Raw genomic sequence first — 12664 nt, 5'->3', positions numbered from 1 at the left:
TAAGAGCCCTTTGCAGAGCGAGTTGTTTCTTAGCTGCCGAAAGAGCTGGATGTTGGACCTGAGGGACTTGTCTACCCTTGTGGAATCAAGGCAGGACTTTGCGCCTTGCAGCCCTAGCGCCATGTAGGACCCGGCAGAGCAGAAGTTCTACTTCAGCCACATCAGGGCTGGGAAGAAACTGCGTTTCACAGGCCTTTGTAAGACTCGTTCCCTGTAGGCTGTAAAACACCAGTGCAGAGCAAGTTGTTTCTTAGCGGCCTAAAGAGGTGGAAGCCCCACGCTGTGGGGCCTGTCTGCCCTTGAGGAGTCAAGGCAGGACTTTGAGCCTTGCAACTCTAGGCCGAAGTAGGATATGGCATAGCAGCAGTTCTACCTCAGCGAGATAAGGCCTGCAAAGAAACTGCATTTCTCAGGCCTTTGCAAGAGATGCTCCCAGTTGGCTGTAAGAGAGGTCTGCAGAGCCAGTTGTTTCTTAGCTTCCCAAAGAGCTGGAAGCAAGATGCTGTGGGGCCCAACTCGCCCTTTGGAAAGAAGCCTGCACGTTGTGCCTTTCAGCTCTAGGGCAAAGTAGCACACCCAGACCAGAAGACTTACTTCAGCCAGATGAGGCCTGCAAAGAAACTGCGTTTCACATTCCTTTGGAAGAGATGTTCTCACTTGGTTGGAAGAGCACCGTGCAGAGCGAGTTGTTTCTTAGCTTCCCAAAGAGCTGGAAGCAAGATGCTGTGGGGCCCAACTCGCCCTTTGGAAAGAAGCCTGCACGTTGTGCCTTTCAGCTCTAGGGCAAAGTAGCACACCCAGAGCAGAAGTCCTACTTCAGCCAGATCAGGCCTGCAAAGAAACTGCGTTTCACAGGCCTTTGGAAGAGATGTTCCCCGTAGGCTGTAAGAGCACTGTGCAGAGCGAGTGGTTTCTTAGCTTCCCAAAGAGCTGGAAGCAAGATGCTGTGGGGCCCAACTCGCCCTTTGGAAAGAAGCCTGCACGTTGTGCCTTTCAGCTCTAGGGCAAAGTAGCACACCCAGAGCAGAAGTCCTACTTCAGCCAGATCAGGCCTGGAAAGAATCTGCGTTTCACATTCCTTTGTAAGAGATGTTCTCACTTGGTTGGAAGAGCACTGTGCAGAGCGAGTTGTTTCTTAGCTTCCCAAAGAGCTGGAAGCAAGATGCTGTGGGGCCCAACTCGCCCTTTGGAAAGAACCCTGCACGTTGTGCCTTTCAGCTCTAGGGCAAAGTAGCACACCCAGAGTAGAAGTCCTACTTCAGCCAGATCAGGCCTGCAAAGAAACTGCGTTTCACAGGCCTTTGGAAGAGAGGTTCCCGGTAGGCTGTAAGAGCACTGTGCAGAGCGAGTTGTTTCTTAGCTTCCCAAAGAGCTGGAAGCAAGATGCTGTGGGGCCCAACTCGCCCTTTGGAAAGAAGCCTGCACGTTGTGCCTTTCAGCTCTAGGGCAAAGTAGCACACCCAGAGCAGAAGTTCTACTTCAGCCAGATCAGGCCTGCAAAGAAACTGCGTTTCACAGGCCTTTGGAAGAGATGTTCCCGGTAGGCTGTAAGAGCACTGTGCAGAGCGAGTTCTTTCTTCGCTTCCCAAAGAGCTGGAAGCAAGATGCTCTGAGGCCCAACTCGCCCTTTGGAAAGAAGCCTGCACGTTGTGCCTTTCAGCTCTAGGGAAATGTGGCACACACAGAGCAGAAGTTCTACTTCAGCCAGATCAGGCCTGCAAAGAAACTGCGTTTCACAGGCCTTTGTAAGTCATGTTCCGGGTAGGCTGTAAAAGCACTGTGCAGAGCGAGTTGTTTCTTAGCTTCCTAAAGACCTGGAAGCAAGATGCTCTGGGTCCCAACTCGCCCTTTGGAAAGAAGCCTGCACGTTGTGCCTTTGAGCTCTAGGTCAATGTGGCACACCCAGAGCAGAAGTTCTACTTCAGCCTGATCAGGGCTGGGAAGAAACTGCGTTTCACAGTCCTTTGTAAGACATGTTCCCGGTAGGCTGTAAGAGCCCTTTGCAGAGCGAGTTGTTTCTTAGCTGCCGAAAGAGCTGGATGTTGGACCTGAGGGACTTGTCTACCCTTGTGGAATCAAGGCAGGACTTTGCGCCTTGCAGCCCTAGCGCCATGTAGGACCCGGCAGAGCAGAAGTTCTACTTCAGCCACATCAGGGCTGGGAAGAAACTGCGTTTCACAGGCCTTTGTAAGACTCGTTCCCTGTAGGCTGTAAAACACCAGTGCAGAGCAAGTTGTTTCTTAGCGGCCTAAAGAGGTGGAAGCCCCACGCTGTGGGGCCTGTCTGCCCTTGAGGAGTCAAGGCAGGACTTTGAGCCTTGCAACTCTAGGCCGAAGTAGGATATGGCATAGCAGCAGTTCTACCTCAGCGAGATAAGGCCTGCAAAGAAACTGCATTTCTCAGGCCTTTGCAAGAGATGCTCCCAGTTGGCTGTAAGAGAGGTCTGCAGAGCCAGTTGTTTCTTAGCTTCCCAAAGAGCTGGAAGCAAGATGCTGTGGGGCCCAACACGCCCTTTGGAAAGAAGCCTGCACGTTGTGCCTTTCAGCTCTAGGGCAAAGTAGCACACCCAGAGCAGAAGTCCTACTTCAGCCAGATCAGGCCTGCAAAGAAACTGCGTTTCACAGGCCTTTGGAAGAGATGTTCCCCGTAGGCTGTAAGAGCACTGTGCAGAGCGAGTGGTTTCTTAGCTTCCCAAAGAGCTGGAAGCAAGATGCTGTGGGGCCCAACTCGCCCTTTGGAAAGAAGCCTGCACGTTGTGCCTTTCAGCTCTAGGGCAAAGTAGCACACCCAGAGCAGAAGTCCTACTTCAGCCAGATCAGGCCTGCAAAGAAACTGCGTTTCACAGGCCTTTGGAAGAGATGTTCCCACTAGGCTGTAAGAGCACTGTGCAGAGCGAGTTGTTTCTTTGCTTCCCAAAGAGCTGGAAGCAAGATGCTGTGGGGCCCAACTCGCCCTTTGGAAAGAAGCCTGCACGTTGTGCCTTTCAGCTCTAGGGCAAAGTAGCACACCCAGAGCAGAAGTCCTACTTCAGCCAGATCAGGCCTGCAAAGAAACTGCGTTTCACAGGCCTTTGGAAGACATGTTCCCACTAGGCTGTAAGAGCACTGTGCAGAGCGAGTTGTTTCTTAGCTTCCCAAAGAGCTGGAAGCAAGATGCTGTGGGGCCCAACTCGCCCTTTGGAAAGAAGCCTGCACGTTGTGCCTTTCAGCTCTAGGGCAAAGTAGCACACCCAGAGCAGAAGTCCTACTTCAGCCAGATCAGGCCTGGAAAGAATCTGCGTTTCACATTCCTTTGTAAGAGATGTTCTCACTTGGTTGGAAGAGCACTGTGCAGAGCGAGTTGTTTCTTAGCTTCCCAAAGAGCTGGAAGCAAGATGCTGTGGGGCCCAACTCGCCCTTTGGAAAGAACCCTGCACGTTGTGCCTTTCAGCTCTAGGGCAAAGTAGCACACCCAGAGTAGAAGTCCTACTTCAGCCAGATCAGGCCTGCAAAGAAACTGCGTTTCACAGGCCTTTGGAAGAGAGGTTCCCGGTAGGCTGTAAGAGCACTGTGCAGAGCGAGTTGTTTCTTAGCTTCCCAAAGAGCTGGAAGCAAGATGCTGTGGGGCCCAACTCGCCCTTTGGAAAGAAGCCTGCACGTTGTGCCTTTCAGCTCTAGGGCAAAGTAGCACACCCAGAGCAGAAGTTCTACTTCAGCCAGATCAGGCCTGCAAAGAAACTGCGTTTCACAGGCCTTTGGAAGAGATGTTCCCGGTAGGCTGTAAGAGCACTGTGCAGAGCGAGTTCTTTCTTCGCTTCCCAAAGAGCTGGAAGCAAGATGCTCTGAGGCCCAACTCGCCCTTTGGAAAGAAGCCTGCACGTTGTGCCTTTCAGCTCTAGGGAAATGTGGCACACACAGAGCAGAAGTTCTACTTCAGCCAGATCAGGCCTGCAAAGAAACTGCGTTTCACAGGCCTTTGTAAGTCATGTTCCGGGTAGGCTGTAAAAGCACTGTGCAGAGCGAGTTGTTTCTTAGCTTCCTAAAGAGCTGGAAGCAAGATGCTCTGGGTCCCAACTCGCCCTTTGGAAAGAAGCCTGCACGTTGTGCCTTTGAGCTCTAGGTCAATGTGGCACACCCAGAGCAGAAGTTCTACTTCAGCCTGATCAGGGCTGGGAAGAAACTGCGTTTCACAGTCCTTTGTAAGACATGTTCCCGGTAGGCTGTAAGAGCCCTTTGCAGAGCGAGTTGTTTCTTAGCTGCCGAAAGAGCTGGATGTTGGACCTGAGGGACTTGTCTACCCTTGTGGAATCAAGGCAGGACTTTGCGCCTTGCAGCCCTAGCGCCATGTAGGACCCGGCAGAGCAGAAGTTCTACTTCAGCCACATCAGGGCTGGGAAGAAACTGCGTTTCACAGGCCTTTGTAAGACTCGTTCCCTGTAGGCTGTAAAACACCAGTGCAGAGCAAGTTGTTTCTTAGCGGCCTAAAGAGGTGGAAGCCCCACGCTGTGGGGCCTGTCTGCCCTTGAGGAGTCAAGGCAGGACTTTGAGCCTTGCAACTCTAGGCCGAAGTAGGATATGGCATAGCAGCAGTTCTACCTCAGCGAGATAAGGCCTGCAAAGAAACTGCATTTCTCAGGACTTTGCAAGAGATGCTCCGAGTTGGCTGTAAGAGAGGTCTGCAGAGCCAGTTGTTTCTTAGCTTCCCAAAGAGCTGGAAGCAAGATGCTGTGGGGCCCAACTCGCCCTTTGGAAAGAACCCTGCACGTTGTGCCTTTCAGCTCTAGGGCAAAGTAGCACACCCAGAGCAGAAGTCCTACTTCAGCCAGATCAGGCCTGCAAAGAAACTGCGTTTCACAGGCCTTTGGAAGAGATGTTCCCGGTAGGCTGTAAGAGCACTGTGCAGAGCGAGTTGTTTCTTCGCTTCCCAAAGAGCTGGAAGCAAGATGCTCTGAGGCCCAACTCGCCCTTTGGAAAGAAGCCTGCACGTTGTGCCTTTCAGCTCTAGGGAAATGTGGCACACCCAGAGCAGAAGTTCTACTTCAGCCAGATCAGGCCTGCAAAGAAACTGCGTTTCACAGGCCTTTGGAAGAGATGTTCCCGGTAGGCTGTAAGAGCACTGTGCAGAGCGAGTTGTTTCTTAGCTGTCGAAAGAGCTGGAAGCTGGACCTGAGGGACTTGTCTACACTTTGGAAACAAGGCAGGACTTTGTGCCTTGCAGCTCTAGCGCCATGTAGGACCCGGCAGAGCAGAAGTTCTACCTCAGCCACATCAGGGCTGGGAAGGAACTGCGTTTCACAGGCCTTTGTAAGACTCGTTCCCTGTTGGCTGTAAAACACCAGTGCAGAGCTAGTTGTTTCTTAGCTGCCCAAAGAGGTGGAAGCCCCACGCTGTGGGGCCTGTCTGCCCTTGAGGAGTCAAGGCAGGACTCTGAGCCTTGCAACTCTAGGCCGATGTAGGACATGGCATAGCAGCAGTTCTACCTCAGTGAGATAAGGCCTGCAAAGAAACTGCATTTCTCAGGCCTTTGCAAGAGATGCTCCCAGTTGGCTGTAAGAGAGGTCTGCAGAGCCAGTTGTTTCTTAGCTTCCCAAAGAGCTGGAAGCAAGATGCTGTGGGGCCCAACTCGCCCTTTGGAAAGAAGCCTGCACGTTGTGCCTTTCAGCTCTAGGGCAAAGTAGCACACCCAGAGCAGAAGTCCTACTTCAGCCAGATCAGGCCTGGAAAGAATCTGCGTTTCACATTCCTTTGTAAGAGATGTTCTCACTTGGTTGGAAGAGCACTGTGCAGAGCGAGTTGTTTCTTAGCTTCCCAAAGAGCTGGAAGCAAGATGCTGTGGGGCCCAACTCGCCCTTTGGAAAGAACCCTGCACGTTGTGCCTTTCAGCTCTAGGGCAAAGTAGCACACCCAGAGTAGAAGTCCTACTTCAGCCAGATCAGGCCTGCAAAGAAACTGCGTTTCACAGGCCTTTGGAAGAGAGGTTCCCGGTAGGCTGTAAGAGCACTGTGCAGAGCGAGTTGTTTCTTAGCTTCCCAAAGAGCTGGAAGCAAGATGCTGTGGGGCCCAACTCGCCCTTTGGAAAGAAGCCTGCACGTTGTGCCTTTCAGCTCTAGGGCAAAGTAGCACACCCAGAGCAGAAGTTCTACTTCAGCCAGATCAGGCCTGCAAAGAAACTGCGTTTCACAGGCCTTTGGAAGAGATGTTCCCGGTAGGCTGTAAGAGCACTGTGCAGAGCGAGTTCTTTCTTCGCTTCCCAAAGAGCTGGAAGCAAGATGCTCTGAGGCCCAACTCGCCCTTTGGAAAGAAGCCTGCACGTTGTGCCTTTCAGCTCTAGGGAAATGTGGCACACACAGAGCAGAAGTTCTACTTCAGCCAGATCAGGCCTGCAAAGAAACTGCGTTTCACAGGCCTTTGTAAGTCATGTTCCGGGTAGGCTGTAAAAGCACTGTGCAGAGCGAGTTGTTTCTTAGCTTCCTAAAGAGCTGGAAGCAAGATGCTCTGGGTCCCAACTCGCCCTTTGGAAAGAAGCCTGCACGTTGTGCCTTTGAGCTCTAGGTCAATGTGGCACACCCAGAGCAGAAGTTCTACTTCAGCCTGATCAGGGCTGGGAAGAAACTGCGTTTCACAGTCCTTTGTAAGACATGTTCCCGGTAGGCTGTAAGAGCCCTTTGCAGAGCGAGTTGTTTCTTAGCTGCCGAAAGAGCTGGATGTTGGACCTGAGGGACTTGTCTACCCTTGTGGAATCAAGGCAGGACTTTGCGCCTTGCAGCCCTAGCGCCATGTAGGACCCGGCAGAGCAGAAGTTCTACTTCAGCCACATCAGGGCTGGGAAGAAACTGCGTTTCACAGGCCTTTGTAAGACTCGTTCCCTGTAGGCTGTAAAACACCAGTGCAGAGCAAGTTGTTTCTTAGCGGCCTAAAGAGGTGGAAGCCCCACGCTGTGGGGCCTGTCTGCCCTTGAGGAGTCAAGGCAGGACTTTGAGCCTTGCAACTCTAGGCCGAAGTAGGATATGGCATAGCAGCAGTTCTACCTCAGCGAGATAAGGCCTGCAAAGAAACTGCATTTCTCAGGCCTTTGCAAGAGATGCTCCCAGTTGGCTGTAAGAGAGGTCTGCAGAGCCAGTTGTTTCTTAGCTTCCCAAAGAGCTGGAAGCAAGATGCTGTGGGGCCCAACTCGCCCTTTGGAAAGAAGCCTGCACGTTGTGCCTTTCAGCTCTAGGGCAAAGTAGCACACCCAGAGCAGAAGTCCTACTTCAGCCAGATCAGGCCTGCAAAGAAACTGCGTTTCACAGGCCTTTGGAAGAGATGTTCCCCGTAGGCTGTAAGAGCACTGTGCAGAGCGAGTGGTTTCTTAGCTTCCCAAAGAGCTGGAAGCAAGATGCTGTGGGGCCCAACTCGCCCTTTGGAAAGAAGCCTGCACGTTGTGCCTTTCAGCTCTAGGGCAAAGTAGCACACCCAGAGCAGAAGTCCTACTTCAGCCAGATCAGGCCTGGAAAGAATCTGCGTTTCACAGGCCTTTGGAAGAGAGGTTCCCGGTAGGCTGTAAGAGCACTGTGCAGAGCGAGTTGTTTCTTAGCTTCCCAAAGAGCTGGAAGCAAGATGCTGTGGGGCCCAACTCGCCCTTTGGAAAGAACCCTGCACGTTGTGCCTTTCAGCTCTAGGGCAAAGTAGCACACCCAGAGTAGAAGTCCTACTTCAGCCAGATCAGGCCTGCAAAGAAACTGCGTTTCACAGGCCTTTGGAAGAGAGGTTCCCGGTAGGCTGTAAGAGCACTGTGCAGAGCGAGTTGTTTCTTAGCTTCCCAAAGAGCTGGAAGCAAGATGCTGTGGGGCCCAACTCGCCCTTTGGAAAGAAGCCTGCACGTTGTGCCTTTCAGCTCTAGGGCAAAGTAGCACACCCAGAGCAGAAGTTCTACTTCAGCCAGATCAGGCCTGCAAAGAAACTGCGTTTCACAGGCCTTTGGAAGAGATGTTCCCGGTAGGCTGTAAGAGCACTGTGCAGAGCGAGTTCTTTCTTCGCTTCCCAAAGAGCTGGAAGCAAGATGCTCTGAGGCCCAACTCGCCCTTTGGAAAGAAGCCTGCACGTTGTGCCTTTCAGCTCTAGGGAAATGTGGCACACACAGAGCAGAAGTTCTACTTCAGCCAGATCAGGCCTGCAAAGAAACTGCGTTTCACAGGCCTTTGTAAGTCATGTTCCGGGTAGGCTGTAAAAGCACTGTGCAGAGCGAGTTGTTTCTTAGCTTCCTAAAGAGCTGGAAGCAAGATGCTCTGGGTCCCAACTCGCCCTTTGGAAAGAAGCCTGCACGTTGTGCCTTTGAGCTCTAGGTCAATGTGGCACACCCAGAGCAGAAGTTCTACTTCAGCCTGATCAGGGCTGGGAAGAAACTGCGTTTCACAGTCCTTTGTAAGACATGTTCCCGGTAGGCTGTAAGAGCCCTTTGCAGAGCGAGTTGTTTCTTAGCTGCCGAAAGAGCTGGATGTTGGACCTGAGGGACTTGTCTACCCTTGTGGAATCAAGGCAGGACTTTGCGCCTTGCAGCCCTAGCGCCATGTAGGACCCGGCAGAGCAGAAGTTCTACTTCAGCCACATCAGGGCTGGGAAGAAACTGCGTTTCACAGGCCTTTGTAAGACTCGTTCCCTGTAGGCTGTAAAACACCAGTGCAGAGCAAGTTGTTTCTTAGCGGCCTAAAGAGGTGGAAGCCCCACGCTGTGGGGCCTGTCTGCCCTTGAGGAGTCAAGGCAGGACTTTGAGCCTTGCAACTCTAGGCCGAAGTAGGATATGGCATAGCAGCAGTTCTACCTCAGCGAGATAAGGCCTGCAAAGAAACTGCATTTCTCAGGCCTTTGCAAGAGATGCTCCCAGTTGGCTGTAAGAGAGGTCTGCAGAGCCAGTTGTTTCTTAGCTTCCCAAAGAGCTGGAAGCAAGATGCTGTGGGGCCCAACTCGCCCTTTGGAAAGAAGCCTGCACGTTGTGCCTTTCAGCTCTAGGGCAAAGTAGCACACCCAGAGCAGAAGACTTACTTCAGCCAGATCAGGCCTGCAAAGAAACTGCGTTTCACACTCCTTTGGAAGAGATGTTCTCACTTGGTTGGAAGAGCACCGTGCAGAGCGAGTTGTTTCTTAGCTTCCCAAAGAGCTGGAAGCAAGATGCTGTGGGGCCCAACTCGCCCTTTGGAAAGAAGCCTGCACGTTGTGCCTTTCAGCTCTAGGGCAAAGTAGCACACCCAGAGCAGAAGTCCTACTTCAGCCAGATCAGGCCTGGAAAGAATCTGCGTTTCACATTCCTTTGTAAGAGATGTTCTCACTTGGTTGGAAGAGCACTGTGCAGAGCGAGTTGTTTCTTAGCTTCCCAAAGAGCTGGAAGCAAGATGCTGTGGGGCCCAACTCGCCCTTTGGAAAGAACCCTGCACGTTGTGCCTTTCAGCTCTAGGGCAAAGTAGCACACCCAGAGTAGAAGTCCTACTTCAGCCAGATCAGGCCTGCAAAGAAACTGCGTTTCACAGGCCTTTGGAAGAGAGGTTCCCGGTAGGCTGTAAGAGCACTGTGCAGAGCGAGTTGTTTCTTAGCTTCCCAAAGAGCTGGAAGCAAGATGCTGTGGGGCCCAACTCGCCCTTTGGAAAGAAGCCTGCACGTTGTGCCTTTCAGCTCTAGGGCAAAGTAGCACACCCAGAGCAGAAGTTCTACTTCAGCCAGATCAGGCCTGCAAAGAAACTGCGTTTCACAGGCCTTTGGAAGAGATGTTCCCGGTAGGCTGTAAGAGCACTGTGCAGAGCGAGTTCTTTCTTCGCTTCCCAAAGAGCTGGAAGCAAGATGCTCTGAGGCCCAACTCGCCCTTTGGAAAGAAGCCTGCACGTTGTGCCTTTCAGCTCTAGGGAAATGTGGCACACACAGAGCAGAAGTTCTACTTCAGCCAGATCAGGCCTGCAAAGAAACTGCGTTTCACAGGCCTTTGTAAGTCATGTTCCGGGTAGGCTGTAAAAGCACTGTGCAGAGCGAGTTGTTTCTTAGCTTCCTAAAGAGCTGGAAGCAAGATGCTCTGGGTCCCAACTCGCCCTTTGGAAAGAAGCCTGCACGTTGTGCCTTTGAGCTCTAGGTCAATGTGGCACACCCAGAGCAGAAGTTCTACTTCAGCCTGATCAGGGCTGGGAAGAAACTGCGTTTCACAGTCCTTTGTAAGACATGTTCCCGGTAGGCTGTAAGAGCCCTTTGCAGAGCGAGTTGTTTCTTAGCTGCCGAAAGAGCTGGATGTTGGACCTGAGGGACTTGTCTACCCTTGTGGAATCAAGGCAGGACTTTGCGCCTTGCAGCCCTAGCGCCATGTAGGACCCGGCAGAGCAGAAGTTCTACTTCAGCCACATCAGGGCTGGGAAGAAACTGCGTTTCACAGGCCTTTGTAAGACTCGTTCCCTGTAGGCTGTAAAACACCAGTGCAGAGCAAGTTGTTTCTTAGCGGCCTAAAGAGGTGGAAGCCCCACGCTGTGGGGCCTGTCTGCCCTTGAGGAGTCAAGGCAGGACTTTGAGCCTTGCAACTCTAGGCCGAAGTAGGATATGGCATAGCAGCAGTTCTACCTCAGCGAGATAAGGCCTGCAAAGAAACTGCATTTCTCAGGCCTTTGCAAGAGATGCTCCCAGTTGGCTGTAAGAGAGGTCTGCAGAGCCAGTTGTTTCTTAGCTTCCCAAAGAGCTGGAAGCAAGATGCTGTGGGGCCCAACTCGCCCTTTGGAAAGAAGCCTGCACGTTGTGCCTTTCAGCTCTAGGGCAAAGTAGCACACCCAGACCAGAAGACTTACTTCAGCCAGATGAGGCCTGCAAAGAAACTGCGTTTCACATTCCTTTGGAAGAGATGTTCTCACTTGGTTGGAAGAGCACCGTGCAGAGCGAGTTGTTTCTTAGCTTCCCAAAGAGCTGGAAGCAAGATGCTGTGGGGCCCAACTCGCCCTTTGGAAAGAAGCCTGCACGTTGTGCCTTTCAGCTCTAGGGCAAAGTAGCACACCCAGAGCAGAAGTCCTACTTCAGCCAGATCAGGCCTGCAAAGAAACTGCGTTTCACAGGCCTTTGGAAGAGATGTTCCCCGTAGGCTGTAAGAGCACTGTGCAGAGCGAGTGGTTTCTTAGCTTCCCAAAGAGCTGGAAGCAAGATGCTGTGGGGCCCAACTCGCCCTTTGGAAAGAAGCCTGCACGTTGTGCCTTTCAGCTCTAGGGCAAAGTAGCACACCCAGAGCAGAAGTCCTACTTCAGCCAGATCAGGCCTGGAAAGAATCTGCGTTTCACATTCCTTTGTAAGAGATGTTCTCACTTGGTTGGAAGAGCACTGTGCAGAGCGAGTTGTTTCTTAGCTTCCCAAAGAGCTGGAAGCAAGATGCTGTGGGGCCCAACTCGCCCTTTGGAAAGAACCCTGCACGTTGTGCCTTTCAGCTCTAGGGCAAAGTAGCACACCCAGAGTAGAAGTCCTACTTCAGCCAGATCAGGCCTGCAAAGAAACTGCGTTTCACAGGCCTTTGGAAGAGAGGTTCCCGGTAGGCTGTAAGAGCACTGTGCAGAGCGAGTTGTTTCTTAGCTTCCCAAAGAGCTGGAAGCAAGATGCTGTGGGGCCCAACTCGCCCTTTGGAAAGAAGCCTGCACGTTGTGCCTTTCAGCTCTAGGGCAAAGTAGCACACCCAGAGCAGAAGTTCTACTTCAGCCAGATCAGGCCTGCAAAGAAACTGCGTTTCACAGGCCTTTGGAAGAGATGTTCCCGGTAGGCTGTAAGAGCACTGTGCAGAGCGAGTTCTTTCTTCGCTTCCCAAAGAGCTGGAAGCAAGATGCTCTGAGGCCCAACTCGCCCTTTGGAAAGAAGCCTGCACGTTGTGCCTTTCAGCTCTAGGGAAATGTGGCACACACAGAGCAGAAGTTCTACTTCAGCCAGATCAGGCCTGCAAAGAAACTGCGTTTCACAGGCCTTTGTAAGTCATGTTCCGGGTAGGCTGTAAAAGCACTGTGCAGAGCGAGTTGTTTCTTAGCTTCCTAAAGACCTGGAAGCAAGATGCTCTGGGTCCCAACTCGCCCTTTGGAAAGAAGCCTGCACGTTGTGCCTTTGAGCTCTAGGTCAATGTGGCACACCCAGAGCAGAAGTTCTACTTCAGCCTGATCAGGGCTGGGAAGAAACTGCGTTTCACAGTCCTTTGTAAGACATGTTCCCGGTAGGCTGTAAGAGCCCTTTGCAGAGCGAGTTGTTTCTTAGCTGCCGAAAGAGCTGGATGTTGGACCTGAGGGACTTGTCTACCCTTGTGGAATCAAGGCAGGACTTTGCGCCTTGCAGCCCTAGCGCCATGTAGGACCCGGCAGAGCAGAAGTTCTACTTCAGCCACATCAGGGCTGGGAAGAAACTGCGTTTCACAGGCCTTTGTAAGACTCGTTCCCTGTAGGCTGTAAAACACCAGTGCAGAGCAAGTTGTTTCTTAGCGGCCTAAAGAGGTGGAAGCCCCACGCTGTGGGGCCTGTCTGCCCTTGAGGAGTCAAGGCAGGACTTTGAGCCTTGCAACTCTAGGCCGAAGTAGGATATGGCATAGCAGCAGTTCTACCTCAGCGAGATAAGGCCTGCAAAGAAACTGCATTTCTCAGGCCTTTGCAAGAGATGCTCCCAGTTGGCTGTAAGAGAGGTCTGCAGAGCCAGTTGTTTCTTAGCTTCCCAAAGAGCTGGAAGCAAGATGC

The sequence above is a fragment of the Equus caballus genome, chromosome 28 (assembly GCF_041296265.1).
Source record: "Equus caballus isolate H_3958 breed thoroughbred chromosome 28, TB-T2T, whole genome shotgun sequence".
Lineage (NCBI taxonomy): Eukaryota > Metazoa > Chordata > Mammalia > Perissodactyla > Equidae > Equus > Equus caballus.
This window is presented reverse-complemented; position numbering follows the sequence as displayed.